The 13,981-nt window shown below is 51.9% G+C and overlaps 1 long non-coding RNA gene across 1 annotated transcript in view; it reads right to left on the bottom strand.

The window, feature by feature from the left end:
- LOC309556606 overlaps positions 1–13,981 on the bottom strand; it is a 247,410-nt gene that overhangs the window by 87,925 nt on the left and 145,504 nt on the right. The gene's annotated exons all lie outside the window — the stretch shown is intronic.

The raw sequence follows: 13,981 nt of genomic DNA, 5'->3' as shown, positions 1-13,981 counted from the left end.
AAAAAAAATTTTCTTGATGGAGTCCCAGGACAGCAAATTTCCCCCCAGCCTTAGTGGAGGATTCAGGTTCCTCTGGATCTTCTGCTCTGACTGCTGCACTTGCGACTTTAGCGTCCAAAGTGGATCTGTAGGCTGACCGGGATACTAAGAAGAGGCCTAGGCTTTCTTTCTTCTGATTCAGATTCTGATATGGTTGCTGTAGACAGTGTGCCCCTTGCAAGGTCTTGTTCTTCCCAGTCTGATGGGGAGGGGGGAGGATGAGGATCGTGCAGCTATGGCTGCGCTGATTACCGCTATTAAAGATGCACTACATTTGAAGGATGAGCCCAATCCTCCGGGCAAGCAGTCCTCTTTTGCTACCCGCAGATCCCGTAAGGCGGCCCAGGTGTTCCCTTGCCCTGCTGAGTTCCACGAAACTGAACGAACAATGGCGCAATTTTGTGGTGCCAAAACGGTTTCAAGTCCATTACCCCTTTGCGTCTCCTACGGATTTGCGCTGGACTGTGGCTCCTAAGGTGGATCACACTGTGTCTAGATGAACAGGGCCTCTCTGGTACCCACCGAGGATTCCCCGGTCTTCCGGGACCCTACGGATAGGAAAGGAGGCTGTAATCCCTTGCCCGCCATTCCTATATGGTGGCGGGTTCCATGCTGAAACCTATTTCTCTTACGTCCTGCGACAGTCACTGTTGGGTATTGACTTCCGCTCCACAGGAGTAGCTAGGCATAAAGACTTAGTCAAAAGAACAAAGGCATTTGCATATACACACCCATGGGGGCTGTCCCATCTGGTCAATACCCCCCTGCAGTGACTAGGGATGATCGAACGGTTCGGGTCGACCATCGGTTCGGCCCGAACATTGGGTGTTCGAGGTTCGGCCGAATTTAGAACTTTTTGCCCAAAAAGTTCAGAATTCGGCAACCAGAACCGACCAAAATGCAGTGGGACAGGAAATGGGCTTTAAAAGCCTGTGATTGGACCAGAACCATTAGCAAAAGCCAATTGAGGGGGCAGGAGAATGCTAGGAATGTGATTGGAGTGACTAGGGGGTCCATAGTCCAATCATTAGTGAATACGCCCCCCAGTATATAAGATAGCCCCCGCCAAATTCCTAGCATTCTTATACGGGACATGGAAGAGAGTGGAATGCTGTTCTGTTACTTCTGTTACAAAGTGTCATTTAGCATTTATTAGTGTGAGGAAAGGAATATCTAGTGTAGTTGGAGTGCTCTTTTACACTTTAGTTAGCTTTAATTTATTCAGTTTCTGTAGGGAAAGTGTTAAGTGTAAGGGGACCGTAGTGTAGTGTAGGGTTAACTGACAGTGACTGCTATGGAAGGGTGACAAAACCCTTCCAAAGCAGGGTGACCGCTATAGAGAAATGATCATTTCTCTGAGTTTCTTCGGAACTGGAATATGGCTTCTCCCCTGTCAGCATTTTTTATGCTGCAGGGGTTGCCAGTGCTTTTTTGAGGACATGTTTGATGTCAGACATGACATCTGAACATGTGTATAGGGGGTATATATACACAACCATGTCTGTATATATACACCTAGACATATATAGGTGTGATAGTAGCAGAAATATATACTTGCGCTAATGAAATCATTTACACTAATCTATTTCTGCTACTATCACACCTATATATGGCTAGGTGTGTATATACATATAAGTATGTGTGCATATACACCACTATACACAAGTTCAGATGTTTTGGCTGCCTCCAAAGAACCCCAAAAAATGCCCAAAAAAACGCTAGCGTTAAAAAAAAAAAAAACGCCCAGGTGTGTTGTTGCAGGCATTTTTTGGGGGTTTTTGGAGGCATGCAAAACATCTGAACTTGTGCACAGTACCACTATACACAAGTTCAGATGTTTTTCCTGACTGCAAAGAACCCAAAAAAATGCCTGCTATTAAACCGGCAAGGTGCTGTGAAAAGCGAGAAGCCATATTCCAGATCTATTATTGCACTAATACAAACAATCTTTTTTTTTTTTTTTTTTTTTTTTTTTTTATGGTTCTGGACATGCTACAGAGCTGAAACTTCACAGGTACACATTTTAGACCCCCCCCCCCCCCCAGACACAAAATCACACAAAAAAGTTCTTAAAAATTGTCATTTTTGATAAAAAAAAGCCAATTATTGAAAAAGAAAAAAAATAGATTTTTTTATTTTGACTTTTGATTTAGTATCTGGGGGGTCTAAAAGGGTCAGGAGTAGTTAGGCTTCCCTGTGCTGGGGCTACAGTCTCAGCCCATCTAATTTTTTTTATTTGATTTTCTTTTGAAAATGTCAGTTTTCTCTTACTTTACTAGCTGTTTATTTTGTCCGCTTTAGTTTTAGTCGTTTCTTCGGATGAAGATGGATCATGCGGTGCTGGGATTCGGACTGACCGCCCTGGGTCTCCAAGGCAGAGGGTCAGATGGACCCCCAGCCCGCCATCGAGCGTTCAGCTATGGTTCGCCCTTGCACTATGAACGACCCATCCCTGTTCGCAGCAGGGATGCAGCCGTGAGGTGGCTACCTCACAGGACACATCTGCGATGCTGCAGTGTCATGTCCCTGGCAAACGGCACTCCCTGACAGATGAGGACAGCGGCTTTCCGTTCATAGAGGCACCCCACGCCATCTGGTACAGGTAAGTACTTCTGTGTGCGGCCTCTGTCTGGGGTGGCAGTCCTGTGTTGCTGTGTGTCCCCCATGTCTGTACCTGTGACTCCCTGATGCGGGCCCTGCGGGAATCGCTTGTGCATGCGCTGCGGTGCTGTATGTTTTTTGGGGGTCCCCTTCCCTGTGTCACTTCGGTGCTTGTTGGGGGTGCAGACTGTGTGCGTGGCGGCCGCAGCGGTGTGAATCCGCACGGTCCGCCATTTTAAGTATGGGCAGGCATGTTTGGCTTCTCTATGGGCAATCTACATGCTGTTTTAGGTGCCATCCGCCGCCATTTTGCGGTATCCGAACGATCGTTCCGACCGCATGTCCGGCGGCCATTTTGGCGGAGCCTCCCATGCAATCCTATGGGGCAGCCATTTTCCCTGGGTCATGCAGCCTATAAGTTCAGCCTACTCTAGCAGCACTTCCTTTTCCTCTGAAGCAGGACACTCGGTGGCAACACTCTGCGGGGCTCTGCAGGTTATTGCTCTCAATATCTTTCTGTATTGTCATTTCTGGCTCTCCTGTTTGGGGGTCTTTGTCACTGTAGCTGAAGCGGTGGGCTGCGCACTCCGCGGCGCTCTTAAAGAGACAGTACTAACTTTATTGCACTGTTTTTTGTCACCTTGAGCAATGGATTCTCCGGACAGCAAATTCCCCCCAGCGCTGGTGGGGGTCCCCAGCTCTCCTGTGGCCCCTCTGAGACCTGATTTGGCTGCCGTAGTGGCGACCTTGGTGTCAAACATGGAAATGCTGATGGCTGAACGTGCTGCTAGAAAGAGGCCCAGGTTGTCTCTCTCCTCTGATTCAGATGGTGATATGGCTGCTGCTGCGAGCGTGCCCTTTTCAGGGTCTCGCTCCTCCTTGGACCTGCTGGGGTCTGAGGGGAGGCAGAGGTGGAAGGGGTTGATACCTCTTCCCCGGGGTCGCCTGAAGAGCGGGCGACCATGGATGAATTGTTTCTGTTAAGGAAACGCTGCATTTGGAGGATGAGCCCTGTCCTCCGGGCGTTGTGTCCTCATTTGGGACGCACAGGACCCGCAAGTCGGCGCAGGTTTTTCCCTGCCCCGCTGAGTTTCATTACACTGTTAATGAAATGTGGCGCACTTAAAACGTCCATTTTTGGTACCTAGTCGGTTCAAATTGCTTTATCCTTTTGCACCGGCTACGGAATCACGATGGTGTGTGCCTCCACAGGTAGATCACACTGTGGCCGTGTTGAACAAGGCTACCTTGGTTCCTTCTGAGGATACCCCGGTTTTCCGGGATCCCACGGACCGGCAGTTGGAGTCTCTAGCCCGCCATTCCTATACAGTGGCGGGCTCGCTGCTCAGACCCGTTTTCGCGTCCATTTTGGTGGCTCAGGTGGTGGCTGATTGGACTAAGGTGCTTAGGAGCAACCTCGTGTCTGATGTTCCGCCTGCCCGGCTGGAAATGGTGGATCAAATCCATCAGGGAATCGTGTATCTGTGTGATGTGGCCTTGAATGAGGCCCCTTTAGTGGCACGCCTCTCTAGTGTCTCGGTACTTAACCGGCGAATGATATGGCTAAAGAGCTGGTCGGCTGACCAGTCCTCACGGAAAACAGTTGCTGATTTTCCCTATGCTGGCTCTCGCCTTTTTGGCGAGGCATTGGATACCCTGGTGAAGGGCGTCACGGGGGGCAAGAGCACCATGCTGCCCCAGAACCCGAAGTACAAGTCCTTTCGTGGCAAGCGGGGTTCTGCGCCTAGATCCACTCAGGGGTCCTTTCAGAACCAATCCAAGGGCAAGCCCTTCAAGGCCCAGGGCAGTCAGAAGAAGCCATGGGCGGGTAAACAGAAGTCCGGCAATGCCGGTTCGGCGGGTCAATCCGCCTCTGCCTGAAGGGGCGCCCTCACCCAGTTCAGGGGTGGGGGGACGTTTGCGCGGTTTCCTCCAACCTTGGCTGCTCCGGATCTCGGACAGGTGGGTTCTGGAAATCATTCGATCGGGATACAAGATCGAATTCCTTTCCCGGCCGGCGGACAGATTCTTTCCCTCAAATCTTCATTTGACTCCTGGGCGTCTGCAGGACCTGCATCAAGCGGTGCAGGACCTTCTGGCTCAGGGGGTGATTGTCCCGGTGCCTCTTCGGACAGGTTTCGGGGGTTTTATTCAAATCTGTTCACTGTGCCCTGAAAGGAGGGCAAAGTGCGTCCTATTTTGCACCTGTAAGCGCTGAACCGCTTCGTGCGTGTTCGGAAGTTCCGTATTGGAGTCTCTCCGTTCGGTGGTGGCCTCCTTGAGTCCAGGGGAATTCCTGGCCTCGATGGATCTAAAAGATGCGTACCTGCACATCCCCATTTTCGAGGGTCATCAGCGGTACCTTCATTTTTGCTATCGCAGAGGACCACTACCAGTTTGTGGCGTTACCTTTCGGTCTCGCTTTGGCACCAAGGGTGTTTACCTAAGTGTTGGCGCCGGTTCTGGGCCTGCTGAGGGCTCAGGGCATTGCGGTCTTGGGTTACCTGGACGATCTACATCTGAGATCACGTGCCAGCCAGGACCTAGTGCGCGATCTGTCCACCACGGTACAGACGCTCCAGGAGTTCGGATGGACCATCAACGTTCAGAAATCGATGTTGTCTCCGTCGCTTTGTCTTCCCTACCTGGGAATGATTCTGGACTCTGCTCAGGCAAGGGTGTTCTTGCCGGAGGACAAGCTCCGGAAATTGGGTGACGAGATCAGGTCCCTCAGGGACAGCCCATCCTCGTCACTCAGGGCCTGTATGCGGGGCCTGGGGTGATGGTTTCGGCCTTCGAGGCGATACCCTTTGCTCAGTTCCACACACGGGCTCTCCAGGCGGAGATCCTGGCCGGGTGGGACAGACTGCCTCAGTCCCTGGATCTGAGTGTCTCATTGAGTCGTCAGACCAGATTGGCTCTTCTGTGGTGGCTCCAGTCCCCGTCGGTGGCGGAAGGCAAGTCCTTCCGTCCGTTGGTGTGGACGGTGATTACCACGGATGCCAGCCTGTCGGGCTGGGGTGGAGTCCTGGGCAACCTGTCTGCCCAGGGCACTTGGTCGGAGGAGGAGTCCTCCCTCCCGATAAATGTGCTGGAATTGAGAGCGATAAAACTCTGTCTCTTCCAGTGGTCGGACTGTCTTCGGGGCCGTCCTGTCCGGGTACAGACGGACAATGCTACCGCGGTGGCTTGCATCAACCACCAAGGGGGCACCAGGAGTGCCCGGGCGGCCCAGGAAGTGACCAGTATTCTGTCTTGGGCCGAGACTCTCGTCCCAACGATTTCGGCAGTTCACATTCCAGGTGTGGAGAACTGGCAGGCCGATTATCTGAGCCGCCAGACGCTGGACCAGGGGGAATGGTCCCTGCACCCGGAGGTGTTTCAGATGCTGTGTGCGAAATGGGGATCCCCGGATGTGGATCTATTCGCATCCCGGCTAAACAACAAGGTGGGAAGGTTCGTGGCAGGAATGCGCGATCCCCTGCCAGACGCCTCGGATGTACTGGTGGTGCCTTGGCACCGGTATCATCTGATATATCCCTTTCCCCCGATTCAGTTGTTGTCCAGGTTCCTGCGCAGGTTAGTCTCAGATCCAAAGTTGGTGATTCTGGTGGCCCCGGACTGGCCACGCCGGTCCTGGTACGCGGATATCATTTAACTGGCCATCGAGCCTCCATGGCGGCTACCGTTACGAGATGATCTACTGTCGCAGGGACCGATCTTCCATCCTGCTTTACAGTCGCTGGCTTTAACGGCATGGCTGTTGAAAGCAAGGTCCTGAGAGACAGAGGTCTCACATCTGAGGTCATTCCTACTTTGCTCAAGGCTAGAAAAGCCTCTTCTGGTAAGATCCATTACCATACTTGGAAGGATTATTTTGCCTGGTGTGAATCCAGGGGCTTCCCTCCTCGTGCCTACTCGGTGGCGAGGATGTTAGCCTTCCTACAAACCGGTGTGGATCAGCGCCTGGCGTTGACCACGATTAAGGGCCAGCTGTCTGCTCTGGCCGTCCTTTTTCAGTGCCCCTTGGCGTAACTCTTTGATTCGCACCTTTATTCAAGGTGTGCATCACTTGGCCCCTCCTCGGAGGGCGCCTTTACCTCCTTGGGACTTGAACTTGGTTCTGTCCATTTTGCAACGTCCTCCCTTTGAAAACATCAGGGAAATTTCTTTGCCTCTGCTGTCTAAAAAGGTTGCTTTTCTAGTGGCGATCACTTCAGCTCGCAGAATGTCGGAATTGGCAGCCTTGTCTTGCCGCTCCCCTTACCTGGTGGTTCATAGGGATAAGGTGGTCTTGCAACCCAATCAGTCCTTCCTTCCAAAGGTGGTTTCTGAATTTCACCTTAATGAGGACATTGTTTTGCCTTCGCTTTGTGCGAATCCTAAAGATCCTAAGGAGTTTGCCTTGCATTACTTGGATGTTGTCAGGGCGATCAGGGTTTATTGGTTGTCCACTGAATCCTTTCGGAAGTCGGATTCTTTTTTTGTCCTTCCGGAGGGACCTCGGAAATAGTCATCCTGCTACATATTTTTGTTTAAAAAAATCCCAATAAGAATATATTGATTTGCTTTGTGTAAAAGTTATAGTGTCTACAAACGCGGGGATATATTTTTTACTAGTAATGGCGGTGATCAGCTACGTAAAGCAGGACTGCAATATTGTGGCTGATAATTAGACTCTGACATTTTTGACACTTTTTGGGGACCAGTGATCAGTGCTAAATATATGCACTCACTGTACTAATGACACTGGATGGGAAGGGGTTAACATCGGGGGCGATCAAAGGGTTAACTGCGTGCCTAGTTAGTGATTTTGTATACATGGTGGGTGCTTTTACCAAGGGATTTCATGGATCCATGTCCCTCTGTGTGTGTATGTGTGTAAATATGATCTGGTGCACAGGTGCTGCCCTGTAGCAGTAAAGCTGCTATGGGATGGACCTGAAGAGGGTAATAAAGCTTTGATCATTGTATAGGGCATACTCAGTGTGGTGCTTGTCTCATTATTTTGCCTCTTTATTGGATAACAACTTTATTACTTCCTGCAGACCTGTTGTTTTCAGTATCTTATTTAAATGAGGGAATCTTACAAAACATTAGATTCACATGTACCCTAGAATAAGATCACTACCCTTGGATAAGCACACTTGAGGTGAGATTTAGGCAAACTGATTTGACTGTTTGTTTTGTTTTTTTTTTTTTTTTTTTCCATATTTTTTTAATTTTTTTTACAAGGTGTCAGATTTGGGGCTGCTTTGTGTCATTAATAAAGTTGCACAGAAATAGTAAACTCTCTGCTGAAAACATTGGCCCCTTAAATTGTACTCCTAAAGCCCCGTACACACGTAGCGATCGTCGGCCGAACGATCGGCCGTCTTTTGTCCAGAGCTGTCCTGTCGGTTGAAAACTCCAAAAGACTGCACACGAATTTTGTCGGCTAACAGACTGCAGAAGTGGTGTCATGTGATGGTTAACGTTCCGTGTGTTTTTTCTTTTCTGAGCATGCCCAGTCTTGCAAATCTGCTGATTGTCGGCCGAATTCTGTACTGACTGGCGAACAATCGGCCGTTCTGGTGACGGCCAACAAATATTTCTCTTACGTCCTCCGACAGTCGCCGCCTCTTCATATTCGTCACTAATGGGGTTATTGACCTTTGCTCCGTAGGAGTAGCTAGGCAACAATATATTAATATCAAAGCTTTTAGCTTATCCCACCCCTAGGGGGTGGTCCCCTCAGTCAATACCTCCCTGCTTCCTGCATTTCCAACTCAGTTTCTAATGCCTAGCTCAGGAGTAGGTTGGGCTGTTCCTGTGCTGGGGCTCTTAGTCTCAGCTTCTTTTCTCTTTTTGATTTTATTTGGAGTTTTTTTTCTCTTTCTTTTACCTAGCTGTTTATTTTCAGCGTTAGCTTCTTCTGATGAAGATGATCGTGCGGAGCTGGGTCTCAGTCTGGCCACCCTGGATCCCAGGGCTCAGGGCCAGGGGCTTCCCAGCCTGCCATCGAGCGTTTAGCTTAGGTTTTGCCCTGGCACATTGAACGACCCATCCCTGTTCGCTGCAGGCATGCTATCGGTGAGGTGGCTACCTCACTGGACGCCATTGCGGTTTCGCACCACTATTCCACTGCGTCATGCTTGCGACACTCCCTGTCCTCAGTGCAGCGGTTTGGTCGCTGGAGCAGGCTCCCCACGCCACCCGGACTGGTAAGTGTAACTCTATGTGGGGACCTGTCTATTTGGGTGTCAGTCTGGGACTGTGTGACCCTGCATGTCTGTGTGGCTGCTGTGCTCCCTGTCAGTTCCTGTGTGGACTTGCTGCCTGTGTGTGGGCTGTGAAGGGGGGGGGGCTCTCCCGCTCTGCTGGGTGTCAGCATGAAGCAGTCAGATTAGGGAAATGCTGTGCGGTGATCGCTGCGGCGACCCGCCATTTTTTTGGGCAGAAATCATGGTGGCCGGTCCTGTGTGGTTAGACACGGCGTTTTGGCGCCAAGCGCCGCCATTTTAGAGGCGATCGATCAGGCCACATGTCGGCGCCATTTTCTGTTTGCCCAGAGAATCCTCAGCCGAGCGGCCATGTTTGTGTAGCCTTGCATAGGCTTCATAGGGGCGGTCAGTCTTGCATCACTTCCTTTTGCTCTGGGACAGCGATCGGTGCAGCAGCCTGTGTGATCTCTCCAGGTTTTTACCTTTCCTTTTTTCCTGTATTCCTTGCCCAGTTTCTTGTCCCTGTGGGGGTCAGTGTATTGTGTATAGTGGGTGCAGTGGGCTACGCTCGCCGCGATCTTAAAGGGGCAGTACCCTTTTCTTACTAATTTGCTGGGGCATTGATTCTCAGGATTGCAAGTTTCCTCCCACCTTGGTGGGGGGCCAAGGGGCTGCTGCTTCCCCCGAGGGGGCTGATCTGGCCACTATTGTGGCAAATTTAGCTGCTCAGGTGCAGATGCTGGTGGCTGATCGATCCACAAAACGGCCCAGAGTGTCTATTTCCTCTGATTCAGAGGGCGATGGGGCTGCTATGGCTGGAGTGCCCTTCTCAGGGTCTCACTCATCCCTAGACCTTGTGGGGTCTGACGGGGATGCTGAGGTGGAGGGGGTTAATAATTCTCCCCCTGGCTCGTCTGAAGAGCTTGCACTCATGGATGAGTTGGTTGCTTCTATCAAGCAAACGCTGCATTTACAGGATGAATCATGTCCTCCAGTTTTGATGTCCTCTTATGGGACGCAAAGAAAGCGCAAAACATCGCAGGTTTTTCCTTGCTCTACGGAATTTCAGCGCGCTGTTGATGAGCAATGGCGCAATTTAAAGAAGCCTTTTGCTGTGCCGAGTAGGTTCAAGCTGCGTTATCCATTTACACCCGCCACTGATGAGCGTTGGTGTGTGCCGCCTCAAGTGGATCACGCGGTGGTGATTTTGAATAAATCCACTGCGATCCCTTCTGAGGATAACCCGGTGTTCCGGGACCCGACGGACAGGAGATTGGAGTCTCTGGCCCGTCATGCTTATACGGTTGCTGGTTCTATGTTGAAGCCTATTTTTGCTTCCATTATGGCAGCCCAGGCTATTGCGGATTGGACGCAGGTGCTCAGGCGCACCCTGGTGGCTGATTCTGCCCCGCCGACAACTTTGGCTATGGTGGATCAAATTCATCAGAGTGTCATGTATTTGTGTGATGCGGACTTGGATATGGTCCCTTTGGCTGCACGCCTTTCTAGTGTGGCGGTATTGAACCGTCGCCTGATATGGCTGAAATGTTGGTCTGTTGACCAATCTTCTCGCAAGACTTTGGCTAATTTGCCCTACGCGGGATCTCGCCTTTTTGGCGAATCCTTGGATACCCTGATAAAGGGTATTTCTGGGGGTAAGGGCACTCTCTTACCCCAAACGCACAAAAATAAGTTTGTTCGTGGTAAGAAGAATACATCGTTTAGGGCCTCTCAGGGGTCCTTTTGTGCCTTTCGGTCGCACTATAAGGGCAAGCCCTTCAAGGGGCAAGGCTCCCAGAAGAAGCCGTGGGCGGGTAAGCAGAAGTCCGGCCAGTCCGGGTCTGCTGCCCAGAACAATACGGCCTGAAGGGACGCCCTCACCCGGTTCTGGGGTGGGGGGACGTTTGCTCGGTTTTCTTCAACCCTGGCTGGACCGAATTCGGGACAGGTGGGTTCAGGAAATCGTTCGATCTGGATACAAGATCGAGTTTCTCTCTCGGCCGGTGGGCAGATTTTTCCCCTCAAACCTTCAGCTGGCTCCGGAGCGATTGCAGGATCTGCACCTGGCGGTGCGGGACCTGCGGGCCCAGGGAGTGGTGGTCCCGGTGCCTCATCGGGACAGATTTCTGGGGTTCTATTCCAATCTGTTCACTGTGCCCAGAAAGGAGGGCAAGGTACGTCCGATTCTGGACTTGAAAGCTCTGAATCGCTTTGTGCAGGTTCGCAAGTTCCACATGGAATCCCTGCGCTCGGTGGTGGCTGCCCTGGTTCCGGGGGAATTCATGGCCTCCATCGATTTGAAGGATGCATACCTTCACATCCCCCATTTTCGAGGGTCACCAGAGGTACCTTCGTTTCGCCATTGCGGAGGATCATTACCAATTCGTAGCGTTGCCTTTTTGGTCTCGCTTCGGCTCCGCGGGTTTTCACCAAGGTGCTTGTGCCGGTTCTGGCTTTATTGAGAGCCCAGGGCATTTCTGTCCTGGGGTATCTGGACGATATCCTGATTCGGTCCGCGACCAGTCAGGGCCTGGTGAACGACATGTCCATCACGATGCAGACTCTGCAGGAAACTTTCCAAAATCAACGTTGTGTCCGTCGGTTCGTCTTCCCTACCTGGGGATGATACTGGACTCTGTTCAAGCGAAGGTCTTCCTGCCGGAAGACAAACTTCGGACGCTTCAGTGCGAAGTCAGGTACCTCAGGGACAATCAGTGCTCGTCCCTCCGGACGTGTATGAGGTGTCTGGGATTGATGGTTTCGGCTTTCGAGGCGATTCCCTTCGCCCAGTTTCACACGCGGGATCTTCAGGCGGAGGTTCTGGCCAAATGGGACGGGCGTCCGCAGTCTCTGGATCTTGCGGCTGTCGTTGAGCCACCTCACCCGCAGGGGTCTTTTGTGGTGGCTCCAGTCCCCGGCGGTGTCGGGGGGCAAGTCTTTTCGTCCTTTGTCGTGGACGGTGATCACCACGGATGCCAGCCTGTCGGGCTGGGGTGGTGTTCTGGGCGTTCTGTCCGCTCAGGGAACTTGGTCGGAGGAGGAATCCTCCCTTCCGATCAACATTCTGGAATTGCGAGTGATAAATCTGTCTTCTGCGTTGGACGGACAGGCTTCAGGGCCGTCTGGTTCGGGTACAGACGGACAATGCCACAGCGGTGGCCTACATCAACCACCAAGGGGGCACCAGGAGTGCCCGAGCGGCTCGGGAAGTGGCCGACATTCTGTCTTGGGCCGAGACGCACGTCCCGGCGATATCTGCAGTTCACATTCCGGGGGTGGAGAACTGGCAGGCGGATTATCTGAGCCGCCAGACCCTGGACCAGGGAGAATGGTCCCTCCCACCCGGATGTCTTTCGGATGTTGTGCGCGAAGTGGGGGTCCCCAGATATGGATCTGTTCGCGTCTCGTCTAAACAACAAGGTGGAAAGGTTCGTGGCAAGAACGCGCGATCCTCGGGCAGACGCCTCAGACGCGTTAGTGGCGCCCTGGCATCAGTATCGTCTGATGTATGCCTTTCCACCGATTCAGCTGCTGTCCAGGCTCCTTCGCAGGTTGGCCTCGGAACCGCACACTGTGATTCTGGTGGCACCGGACTGGCCTCGCCGGTCTTGGTACGCAGACCTCGTGAATCTGGCGGTCGACGCTCCGTGGCGTCTGCCACTTCGAGAAGATCTCCTGTCTCAAGGACCGATATTCCATCCTGCTTTACAGTCGCTGGCTTTAACGGCCTGGCTGTTGAAAGCCAGGTCCTGACGGATAGGGGTCTCTCCCCTGAGGTCATTCCCACGTTGATCAAGGCTAGAAAAGCCTCCTCAGGAAAGATTTACTACCCTTACTTGGAAAGCATACTTTGCCTGGTGTGAGTCCAGGGGATATTCCCCCCCGCTCGTACTCTGTGTCGAGAGTGTTGGCTTTCCTTCAAACGGGCGTGGACCAGCGTTTGGCGTTGGCCACAATTAAGGGTCAGATTTCTGCGCTGGCCGTTCTTTTTCAATGCCCTGTGGCGTCTCTTTGGTTAGCACCTTTGTTCAAGGGGTGCGACATCTGGTCCCTCCTAGGAGGGAGCCTTTGCCTCCATGGGATTTGAACCTTGTTCTGTCCGCATTGCAACATGCTCCTTTTGAAAAGATCAGGGAGATCTCGTTGTCTCTGTTGTCCAAGAAGGTTGCCTTTTTGGCGATCACTTCGGCTCGCAGAGTGTCGGAGCTGGCGGCCTTGTCCTGCAAATCCCCGTATTTGGTGATTCACTTGGATAAGGTGGTCTTGCGACCTAACCCGTCTTTTTTCTTCCGAAGAGGATCTCAGAATTTCATCTAAATGAGGATATTGTCCTGCCTTTGTTTTGCGCGAAGCCTAAGCATCCGAAGGAGGTGGCATTGCACTCCTTGGATGTTGTTCGGGCAATCGGGGTTTACCTGTCGTCTACAAAATCCTTTCGCAAGTCGGATTCTCTCTTTTTCCTTCCTGAGGGACCTCGGAAGGGCATGGCGGCGTCTGCTGCGACCATCGCCAAATGGATCAGACAGACCATTGTGCAAGCCTATGCTTTGAGGGGGAAGGCTCCTCCTTTCCCTGTGAAGGCGCACTCTACCAGGTCTCTGAGTACGTCTTGGGCCTATCGTCATCAGGCTTCTGTGGCCCAGGTGTGTAAGGCGGCGACTTGGTCGTCCGTTCACACCTTCTCAAAATTTTACAAGGTGGATGTTCAGGCATCGGCAGATGCTTCCTTTGGCTGTAAAGTTCTTAGTGCGGCAGTGCCTTAGGGTCCCTTGTTTGGGCCCTTGGCTGTTGGGGTGTTTTTACCCCTAGGTTACTTGTTTTTTCCTGGGTTGTTGCTCCTGTTGAGCACGTTTTTTCCTGTTGCCCAGTTGGTTCTCTTATTGTGGTAAGGTTCCTTTCTCCGATGTGGGTACTGCGTTGCTTTAGGCGCGGCTGCTTTTTTCCCACCCCTCATGTCTACACTGCTATGGGACGTCCCCATTAGTGACGAATATGAAGAGGCGGTGACTGTCGGAGGACGTAAGAGAAAACTGAATTTTTGTAAAATCTTACCTGTAAAATTCCTTTCTCTGAGTCCTCCGACAGTCGCCGCCCCCGCCCCTCTTTTGGGGTTTTGTTTATGTACTCTACTGCTATGC

This window comes from Pelophylax lessonae (genome assembly GCF_965119305.1).
Source record: "Pelophylax lessonae genome assembly, chromosome: 1".
Classification (NCBI taxonomy): Eukaryota; Metazoa; Chordata; class Amphibia; order Anura; family Ranidae; genus Pelophylax; species Pelophylax lessonae.
This window is presented reverse-complemented; position numbering and strand designations above follow the sequence as displayed.